The sequence below is a fragment of the Alnus glutinosa genome, chromosome 2, assembly GCF_958979055.1.
Source record: "Alnus glutinosa chromosome 2, dhAlnGlut1.1, whole genome shotgun sequence".
NCBI lineage: Eukaryota > Viridiplantae > Streptophyta > Magnoliopsida > Fagales > Betulaceae > Alnus > Alnus glutinosa.
The window spans coordinates 31,960,667-31,972,741 of NC_084887.1; the positions used below are offsets into that span (position 1 = coordinate 31,960,667).

Sequence of the window (12,075 nt, forward strand, 5' to 3'; positions counted from 1 at the left end):
GATAATAGTCAATCTCATCGCTACATTTGAATATCATGAAATCTTTAAACTCTGGAGCTTTAATTATTTGTTAGTGTACAATGCTGCAATTGAAGATGTTTTCAACATGATATTTTTTCTTGTCTGCCAAAACAGAGACCTTTCATGAGTTACCTGTAACCAGCCATCTGCTTACTTTACTTCTGTAAATAGTCTCTTGCATTTCAGATTATTTGACTGCTTGAGTTATACAGGTGCATGGACTTCCAATTGAATATCTAAACCATGGGGAAGCAGAATCTCTAGTGCCGGTTTGGTTGAAAGCTCTTGCTGGTGCAGCCTCAGACTATCTTGAGAGCAAAAGCTGTGATGGGGGAAGAAGTAGTTATGGGCATATGCAAGGGATAGGGGGAAGAGTTCTAAAGCGTCTAGTCCCCGAGTTTGCCGATAGTCACCGTAATGTCCCAAATTTGACTTGACTGCAGCAAAACAATTCCGTTATGTTGTATAGAGCTGATCCAGTCAGCTTCAAGAGCTAACCGAGCCTTCTTCCAGTGGCTGACAGCACCTGTAACATTTGTAAATTGATGGCTTGCTCTAAAGGTTGGTCAATTAATCTTGGGGCCTATAATTTGAGCGATGTCCCCACATATATATATATATATTTTGATTATTCTTCTGTAGTCTTGTACAGTATCATGTCCCCAATTTTGTCATATCCCCGGAGGAGATTAGAATTTATTCTGTTTCATTTTATTTTATTTAATTAATTATTTATTTTCAGCACGGATCAGATCGATCCCTATGTCAAAAGATGAGGATACAGACAGTTGAAAAGTGATGATATTTATTGTTATAATTCTGCATTGATGTTACGTAGAAGGCCAGTAAAACATGATTTTCGCTTGCTGATTTAGCTGTTGAATATATTTCATAAAAAGGTTACTTTTCGTCAACGTTTCTTGGTAAATAAACCTTTGTAAAATTAGAGGTGATGCACTCCTCCCCATTTCTTTGCGTGCTAGAATGCATGCAGGAGATTACTCAACTTATTTATTAATACCATCCGGTGTACTTTTGGCATCCTCATACGGATACGGATCCACTGGAATTAGTTGTTCAAATTGCTAGGGCATCTATTGCTAAGAGTGCCCGTGTGGGCATCAGCTGTCCAATAAATTTTGGACAGTCTGGCCACTTAAACGAATTGTTAGGTCTTACATAAGTTTTCTCACTATAGTTATCCAAATGCACAAATTGCTAACAATTTAGATAGCTAATTGATGTGCATTCCAATCCGGTTATGCAGGCATCTCCCCAAAGTGTTGGATAACATATTTGTTAGATAGTAATTAAATGATTAAATTCATCATTTCTTATAGAGATAATGATTTTGAACTTTAATTTTAGATCATTCCTCTCATTTAAGTTAAATATTTCACATCTTTGTTCAAATTTGTCTAGAAGAAAGAGAGTTTTAAAATATTAATTAAAAGATTAAATTCATTATTTTCAATAAACCTAAACTCTTGCTATAAATAGTAATTTAAATATATTCAAAGTACATATTTACACACATGGTTGCCCATTTCACAGATGATTCTAATATTTTTTATTGGAGAAATATCACTTGTACATCTTTTGTACATCACTTTTGTAAATCAACTATTGGATTTGTTGGACCCGCAAGAATTCTTGGATCTATAGGACCTACATGTGAATCTTTGTAGGTTCTACAAATCTAATGGTTGATTTAGAATAGTGATGTACAAAAGATGTACAAGTGATATGCATGTAACATGTCTCCAACGTAATGGGCTACACGAGCTAAGGCTTCCATAAGTGGCTCAAAAGTAACTCCAAGCCAACTTAAGTTGATACCAAAATAAGTTACAATAAGCCAATTTACATTAATCCCCCAAATTTTAAGGCTTGCAAAACCTCGGTCATTTTGCCACTTCTGCTTTTTCCAGTCCAGAATACCAAAAAGAAGGCAATCTTACCTCATCAGTCATTCTGCCGCGCGCCTTTGCCACTTCTGCTTCAAGCCAACATCTTTCGATTTATTCATAATTCTATACTTTTTGGAATGATTTCTGATATTCATTTGTAAATATTCGTTAGTCTTTCAAACAACCCAGTGTCAAAGGTTTCATAACAAGTCAAGGAACAATAAATCGATCATATATAACATCGATCTGGTTGTAACACAAATTCAAAGATGTAAGATATATGTAGCCTTTGTAGGGTTTTTGTCCACTTGGACATATGCCCTGAAAGGTTGAACCACCTAAATTCCTTATGTCCCTTCTATTTTATATTTTATCACTGCATAAGTAATTACGTCTAACGTTCCTATTTGACTGCAAGCCAAAACAATTCTTTGGTTTTTATTTAAAGCGATTATGCAAAAGAGAAATACCCATGTGTTTATGATACTGGAAGTAGCTAGCCTAGACGCCCGAGTATCTTTTGTCCTCATTGACGGGCATTGGGCATGGCCTCCTGCTTGGTCAGATCTCCACAGAGTAGGTTGTTTGCTGTTGATAATATTGGTGATAAGGATACTCCGGTTTGGAAGTCAAAAAAAGGGGGTCTATTCTTGCTCTGAAAACGTGGGACTGCCTTAGGACCAAGTTCCTGGAGGTATCGTGGTGTCATGTTGTCTGGTTTCCCTTGGCTATCCCACAACATGCTTTTATCTTGTGGCTTATTTTCAGGGGCGCTCTTGTTGCAAAGGATCAGATGTGCTGGTGGGGATTTGAGGGTAATACTCTTTGCAGGTTCTGTTATGGGGGACAAGAATGTATAGCTCATCTTTTCTTCCACTGCAGTTTCTGCAAGAGGATATGGAGACACTTGATGTCCTTGTGTTTGGTTCAGAAGTTGTGTATCGAATGGGATGATATTGCGCGATGGTCATGTACACTCAAAGGTCGTGGTTTGCAGGTTCTACTCTGTAAACTTTGTTTGGCGGTTGCTGTTAATCATTTGTGGAGATTGAGAAATGATTTATGTCATGGGAACACTCCATGGATGGAAGAAGCTTTTGTTGCTCAAATTTAATGGGAAGTTAGGAGGAGACTCATATTTAGGAGGAAGATTGAGCGGTCGGCTATGTCTGTTCATCTTGTTCAGTTTTGGAAGTTGTAACCTTGTGCTTTAATTTGATGTTCTTTGTTTTAGCCAGGTGTTATTTTCTATTCTAGGTTATGGCTTTCCTGTGTAGTGTTTGTCTTGTTCCCTGTTATTGGGAGAGTTTTCAGTTTTCATTGGAGTGAATTGTAATTGAAGTGTTTCGTTATAAAATGGTTTAGTTCATCAAAAAGAAAAAAGAAAAAAAGAAATATCCATGTGTAAGAATTGTCAAAAATTGAAGAGTTTGGAAGTGTTTCACTCACCTAGAAGTTGCGGCAGATGTTTCTGGCTTATCCCTTAAACTTAGTGAGGATAGCGATCCCGAAAGGAACCGCATACTATCACCTTTAGGACACCTAGTAGAGGTGGAGTCCAATGGCCATCTCATCGGGACAACTAAACTCCTGTACCAAATTCAAATTGATGAGAGGTGGGATCATCAGTTAAATGTATTATATTTAAACGCAAATCCAGATAATTAGCTTATACCCCTTTACGCATCTGTGTTGACAGCGATGCATCGTATCCACTGTGTAGTTCCCAAATACCATGTCAAGATCCTTTGCTAGTTTTTTTATATCAGATAATGGCGCAACATCCCAAAACTTCATGACCTAAATGTGACATGAATACTCCTTGAGAATATCTACAGTCCAAACCAGAATCAGCCGCCCATCGACCTTGCACGTCTCTAAAAGTTGAGAAGAAGTACCATCATGGACAATGAGGTTTCTCTTCTCATGAGGCTGGCGCCAACCACTTGAAAGCTTTTCCAACAGAAAAAGCACTTCATTACGAATCTCTACATTGTGAATTCTAGCAATAGATTTTTGGAAATTTATGCCGAAGTAAACCTGTATTTAGTTGAGGTAATAGTTACATCGTAAATTCATACAAGCTCAAATCCAATACAAAATCAAAATTCCACCAAAACATATATTGCATGCATCTACGCACCTTCCATCTAGCCTCTCTGAACAGTATAGAGTCATTACTGAGTAAAATGCGAAGCTTTTCAGACTCCACCAATGCAACAGTAATTGCCCGAGCCAAGCTCTTGTCCTCATTGGCATCATAGAAACACCCACGTTCCTTGGCATCAATGACTAGTTTCTTCCAAATAGAGTCACTCTTGAGTAAAGTAACCCCATCCCCCAAAATCCAAAGGCAATACCTAAAGAATGAAACAGTGACCAAATTTTAATTTTGCGAAACCGACAGAAACTGAAACGTCTTTCATGTGAATGCAGCAAATCTGATATATACAAGTAATACCTTGCTCGAGTCAGTGCCACATTTGCTCTTTGTCGGTTGGAAAGGAAACCTACTCTTCCACTCCCATTACATCTTACAGTAGAGATAATTATTACATCATCCTCACCTCCTTGGAACCCATCAACAGAGCGAACATTCACAATGAAGCCACTTCCAGACTTGCTGTATTTTCTGACCCTCTCTTCAATAGTAGAAACTTGAGCCTTATACGGTGATATAACTCCTATGCTAACCTTCTTCTTTGTGTCAAGGAATTCTGTCACAAAAATTCATATCATTTATCTATTCCAAAAGCATTTTTTTTTCTGGATAATAATACTCTATTAAACATTTAAACATACGTTTAAAAAGATTCCCAACTATCTCAGAGACTACAGCAGCCTCAACCATATTCTTCTTACTGTACCCGAGACCAAATTCCTCCTTCCCATGAACTACGCTTATAAAAGAGTAGGAGCTGTACATGTTGCCCTGAAGGAAACGCTTATCGTAGTCTCTTCCTTTAACATTTAGAGCATCTGAAATCTGTTTGTTATAGAACTGTGTGTTTGGAAATAAGCTGATGGATGGATGCATCCTGTACTGGACATCAAGAAGGTGCTTCTGGCGCCCCAACATGACCAGTCTTTCGAACAAACTTCTTCCAAATTCAGCCGTCTTGGATATCTAAGAAGTGCACATTCAAAAGTTGTTAAACAAAGTGGGAGGTGTTCATAATTTGCAAAGATAAAAAAAACCGAGGATAAAACTCTAACCTCGCTTTTAACCATTGCAGGCAGCTGCTTTTCATCCCCTACGAGAATAGCATGGCGGACACCGGATAGCTGTAAAGGAATAGCTGATTCACATTCTTTAAGCTGAGCAGCTTCATCAATAACCAAATATTCCAATGGTTTCTTTTCTTCAATACGGTGTAATTTAGCAGAGCTTGAAGCAGTACAGAACACTAGGCTTGCATTTGCCAAGCAAAAGTTGTTTATTAAATAATGATCAGTTAAATTTGGAACAAAGGATGCCAGAGATAGTGTCAGATATCTCAGTATCTGAAGGCACTCTTCTCTCATACTCAACTTTGCAAGGCAACCCACTCTGCTTCCAATGCCTTCAAAATTATTGAGCACTTGTAATAACACTTCATTTTCAAGAGATTTAAGCAAAGTAAGTGCTCTAAACATCTTTTTCACTACCTCTAACGGTAGTAGAGAAGTTGGTAAGTGCGTATACAAATTAACCATACAAAACTTCAGTTGCTCATGAATTGAACAGAATGTCTTTTTTAAAAACTCCTCAAACGTCAAAAGATCATCATCATCCTTTTTGGGCTCATCATCGTCCTTTTTGAGTTTATCATCCCCCTCATTGTTTTCCTCCTTCCTTTTATATTCCTTTCTTTTTTCCTCCTTCCTTTTATATACCGTTCTTTTTTCCTCCTTTCTTTTTTCCTCCTTCATTTTATATTCCTTCCTTTTTTCCTCCTTTCTTTTTTCCTCCTTTCTTCTTTCCGCCTTTCTTTTTTCCTCCTCCTTTTTTTCTTCTTCTTTTTTTTCCAAGTATATTTCATACTGCGATTTAGGGTCATCAAGCAAAGATACCATTGATTCTAAGCCATTTCTCCAGCCAGATTTAGGAGCAAAGCACTTCACAAGCACATCAACACGATAGTCGAGAAATACATCAAGAAGATCTTTACGATAAGCAAACTTCTTTCTTTTTTTAGGATGATTGAAACGATCATAAATCTTCATTCGCTTACCATTCCCGAATAAAACTATATCTCCAAGCCCGTATGGATCATACTCTAGCGACTCCCTGACCAACCTCAGCAGCCGTGTTGTAACTTCCAAAACCGCAATGTTAGTTGGAGCACATGTTAATGTTCTGCTCTTCATTTTAAGGAGAGCATGTAATAAGACACCAACCGTCTTCGTTTTCCCGGTCCCTGGAGGCCCCCATATCAGCTTGACAGGGTTTTGATGATTGCAGTCTCTCATACCAATGCAGCTTAAAACAGCAGCTTCTTGAGAGCCATTTAGATTATAAGAGCTAATCATTTATTCCAGTAGATCAGAAGGGGCAGGACTGCTTTCTCCTTTAGAAAAGCAAGTCATACAATTTTCATCAACCTGTTTGGAATAAATACATTATGCATCAGGAATTTAAGTCTTAAAAGAGAAACTAATATGGCCAAAATACTTGAGAATGTAAAAGAAGAAAATATGATCAAATTCTTACTGGTGAATTGGCTTGCAGTATTGTTTTAATGATGTTTGTGTTTCCCCCTTCCGGTGGGTTCAGTGCACACCATATACGAACATTTGTTATCAAATTCATAAGATAAACTGCAAAAAGTGTTTGTTTCTTGTTCACAATAAGTGTTTCATTCTCGTACTCGTGCACATCTTGATCAATCCAAATGGGTTTTGATGCCAGTATCGGGATCTTACCAGTCAACATGCTTCTTGGCCCACGAACATAAGCTATAAGATAGAATCTTTTGGGCCTGTTCAAATCAGCAATGCATTTTGGTCTAACATCAGTCAAGGCAATAAGATCACCTTTCTCAGGTTCAGTTTTTTCTTCATCGCTCTCCGAGTCACTATCTTCATCTCTCTCCAATGTAATTTCATAAAACAAGTCTTTAGGAGGTTCAAAATTTCTAGATTTCTCAACAGAGTGTATTTCCCAAGTAGGTGCTTGAGAAAGTACTGTTGTTAAGTTGGAAAACAAATCAGCATATGTTTCCTCAATTAATGAAGGAACAAATGACTTCTTGTAATCTGTCTCTGAGGAGAATGTCTCTGGGATCTTTTTAACCTGCCAGTAAATGATGTCAAGTTATTTATGCATGGAAATGCCATGACTCATATGAGAGAAGATCTACACATATATGCTTGTGGGAGCAAAATATACATCATTGAATGAAAAATGAAAGTTCACATGTCAAATCTCAAGAATGCAGAGGGAGATAAAATAAATCAATTCTAGTAAAACAGGAAAGAACTTGAACCAAATTCCAATGAATTTATCAATTTAACATACATACATATAGATACATAAATATATGGCACACATCCTTACCATATTGTTTGGATTATAGTTCACCTTCCCTATCCTATGTGCTTTACGCGTACGCCTTATAATTGTAACAAAACATTCTCATGTTATTTTTTTCCTAATTGAGTAAGGAAAATGGTTATAAGGGAGGATCCGTCCCACTTCTGATCCGAATAGAAGAGAAAATGGGTAATCCTAATAATGAAAAAGGGGTGGACCTCCAACATTAGACCCAAATCAAACTAAAACAGCGCAGATATATATACAATAGGTAGAAAATTGGACAAATAAATGACCCGATCCTTTCAATGAGTCGCTCAAGGCGGTAAAAAAAGTGAGAGGAAAACAGATCAGGATAAGCCCAACTGCATCCCCACATGAGACCTGCAACAATCACCAAAAGATGGCCAGAACAGTAACAACGCTATTGAAGTCCAGAAATAGGACTGCAGTAAAGAGAGTAACCAACACAAAATCAAACATAGAAGTTTCCCATAAAAAGAAACAAAAACCCAAGTAACTTAAAAAAAAACATAAGATAATAAAACAATAGAAAACCGGATGATAGAGGGGACTGGGAGCCACCGGTGCGTGGAAACCCACCCCTTTTAAAAATTTTAAGGTATGATTGCAAAAATAATAAAAGATTAAGAGTTGTAAGTGCAGTTTTTCCTATATAATATATACGCATAAATATAAATATATTAAACATCTAAATGAAATAGGATTTCTTTAGTATATATCCTCATATTAATAGGCAAAGTCTTATTAATGTCCAAACCGAATTGGGAAACAAATAAATATGAATTAAATTAAATTGAGGTATCATATATTTATTTGAAAAGAACTATAACAACAATTCACGAAATTCTAAGGCATGGAATCAAAGGCTCTAATGACGCTCACCTTTAACACGTTTTTTTTTAGAGGATCCTTTCTTGTTCAAGTGAAGTGGAAATGAGCCGGTTAGTAGAAAAAGGAAGATAAAATTGTCATTTCATTTTATTTTTTTACAATTTTACCCTCCCATTTAGACTAACTGGCTCCTCTCCAATTCAAGTGAACTGGAGAGGATCCAAATTTTATACCCTGTTTATAGATGTTTTTCTTCCATAAATATGTTTGAAGCACAATAATAACTGCGAAAGTTAGAAAAATGAGCGTTATAATATTACCTACGATGGAATTTCCTATTTCTAAATATAAAATTTAATGAGGAATATTCTTGGAAACTGGTAAAAAAGAAAAAGAAAAAGAAAAAGAAGAGATTCTTGGAATTACCTATTTTACACGTATTCTCTAAAAAAAAATATAAAGAAAATAGCAGAAATATGGATTTTTTTTAAAAAAAAATATATATGTAGGGGTACAGGAGTTCATTAGCAAGGTGATAAGGACTATTCTTTATGCTTAAGATAATGATCTTCAAAGCGCGTTCAAGCAATGCATTTTATGGCTGTTTTTTTTTTTTTTTGGTTTAATTAGTGTTGGGTTTTAATTTGATCCATCTAATGTACTATCACTATAGGGCAGAACTCATTAAATTATGATGATAAATCCGCACATAGCGCAGGTTAATTATACGCTAGTTTAGATAAAAAGAAAAACACACCAACCTGATTTTTGTAAAGATCTTTATTGAGAACATCCCGGAGAGACCAAGAGAACACCAAGTCTATTAAGCTTCTACCATCAAGTTCTTCCTTCTTCTTCTCCATTATTTCTGCTCGTTGATTTCTGCATAACCGGTCCATTTGCTAAAATCCAGAAGTTCATAATGCACGCATGCAATCAAAGGAGAGAGAGAGAGAGAACTTTCCACCGAAGAAAATAGGCTAGAAAAAAAAATTACCAATCGTATGGCTATGGCTAGCTAGTACATGTACATGGCCATACATAAAGATAGCTAAACACTCATTATCATGGTGGATGCTTATCTTTCAAGAATCCGATGCATGTATCGCTAATAATGATCATCAAAAGCAGAATGACGTACAACGCAAATACCCAAAGTGGGAAAAAGGACTAAAGAAGATGATGAGTACAAAATAAATTAAAGTAGTTCTTAGTGCATGTAAAAGTTATGCATGTCTACGTAGGTATGCACCATTCAACACTCTGTTCCATCCGTACAACTAACATGCAATGTTAATAAGATGCATGGATGCTTATGTTTTGTACTTTAGGATGATGAACATTGTAATTAAATAAAAACAAGTGAAAATAAAAGAAAGGAAAAGACAGAAACAGATCGAGAATATATAGTAATAAGAAGAGGAAGAAGATCGAAGAGATTTTAAACCTTCGATGTTGTTTTTCTATGTATTGGGTTTTAAGACTCGTATAACTTTCTGATAACCTCAGGAGCCCAAATTCCTAGATACCATGAAAATGAAATCATATCTTTCTTACTTTTCGTCACACATAATGTACGGAGCATAGGGAAAGGTAAGGCCTTTTTTTTCCACTTTCTTTTTTCTATCTTTCTTTCCTCAATCAATGCAGAAATCCTGCCACTTTACGACACATGACAGTAAGGCTTTTCAGAAGAGCCCACAAAACCGACCTCTTGGAGTCGTGGGTGGACCCCATGATCAACAGATAGAGAGAGCACATATGATACTTTAACAGTTTGTTAAGGAACCTCATTATTTTAAGGTAAATAATTTGAAAATAAAGATAGATTTTGACGCTTAAGGGGCTTAAAGGGGTCCAGCCTTCTCCTTCACTCAAACACACGGTCAAAAAAGAAATATTCAAAGATAATATTCTGGATAGATGATCCCAATCAACAGTTGTGCTTAAATACAAATTATCTGGTAGCTCATGACTTGGCTACTGACTTAATAATAAAACACTGATAACTGACCCACTAATATGTGATAACTGATCCACTACTACTTCGTAAGAGCATTTTAAGTAGCTTCATCAAAATAAATTTTTAGTTATTTTAGTGAGCTAATTTGATGAAAACACTAAAAAATCACTCCCAGCAGCCTCACCATTTTAACCAAAGAGTTTTGATGAGTGAATATTACTCAACAATTCACCAAATTTTGTTTCACCTTTCTCTCTTACATGATCAACACACTTTTTTCCTTTTTTTCTTCTCATTTTCTTCTCCCATCTCCCATCTCTCATCTCTCTCACACGATAATGTCTTTATTTCATGAATATGAATGATTCTTTGTAAAAAGATTAAATAGAGAAAAAATAAAGATATATGAAAAAAAAATATTATTTAAATAGAATAATAATAATAAATAGTTAAAATGGTGAAGTTTCTTAGAGAATTTTTAAAAAGTGGCTCATCAGAATAGAGAAAAATAATTTTTAGCTACTTTGGTGAGTAAAATTTGACAAGACTACTAAGAATGCTCTAAATATAGATACAAGGCTCATGACTATAGCCCATGTTCACACACTAACTCCTAAACATCTATAAACAGTTAAGGATGGATTTGGTTTAGAAGACAGTCTTGTAGAGAAATAAAGAAGAGTTGCTTTTCCCAATGGGATTAAGTAGACTGATCAATAAGAGAGTCAAGGGTCACAAGGAACTTTTCTCTATTTCTTAATTATTAAGACATTTCTCTAAAATTTCTCCACATGAAATTTGTCTTAAATTTTGTGTGCTTGAGGTATAAGAAGCCCTGGAGTGAAAATAATCTTTAGATAGAAAATTGCAGTCACGCAGCGAAGGCATATATCCAGACGTGATATGTCAGCGTCCGGGCGCAACTAGGGTTTCGTAATCCTGAGGTTGTTTGTCAAGGAACAATACATTATAGTACTGTTCATGTACTTTTTTTTTTTCATTTTTTTATACTTTTCACTACTAATCAACGTCAAAACATTCCCACTTTTTTCACTTTTTTATTTCACATCAATAATTTTTTATTACTGTTAAAATAAAAAAAATTCACTACAATACAAATTTTTTTTTCACTTTTTTATACAAATTCTTTTTATTTTATATCACATCATCATTTTTTACTAATTTCAAAAACTAACAACTCACTACTCTGTTCTGTTCTGTTCTATAATGTCACTTGCCAAACAAGCCCCCTATATAATTGCTCTACTTGTTCGGACACGTAACCGTTTTGTCCAAACATGCCTCTTCCAAATCTACCATATTTATAATTTTATAGTGCCGGCCAAACATCCCCTTCCAACGGGATGTTTCTGGAACCCATCGGTCCAGATATGCATGTCCCCTGCCCGTCCGCACAATATTAAACCAGAGAAAGTCTTTTTGCACAGCCGTCCAGAACGAGCTACCCCGTTATACCCAACACATAAGATAAAGTTTTGTACACGTACGGAATGAGCCAATTCATATATAGTACTTAATTAACCGTGCTTCTCACTTTAGCATGATGAAACAATAAATATTACTAAACAAAAAGATGTAGTCTGGACGAAGATGTTAGCATGATTTATATGTTTAGATAGAAAACTAAACAACGAAGGAAATAGATAGACACAATCGTAAGTCTAACTAGTGCATGTCCATAACTAAAGAAAGGTACACGCGTATTATCATGCTCGATGTATGCTTGATAAAGATCATCTAAAGCAGGTCCTACAAACAGAAGCACAAGCTGACTGCAAATCAAATAAGGA

The 12,075-nt window shown here is 35.8% G+C and overlaps 1 pseudogene; it reads right to left on the reverse strand.

The window, feature by feature from the left end:
* Nucleotides 1-1,516: 1,516 nt before the first annotated feature.
* On the reverse strand, nt 1,517-9,356 carry LOC133859944 (uncharacterized; annotated as a pseudogene).
* Nucleotides 9,357-12,075: the final 2,719 nt, after the last annotated feature.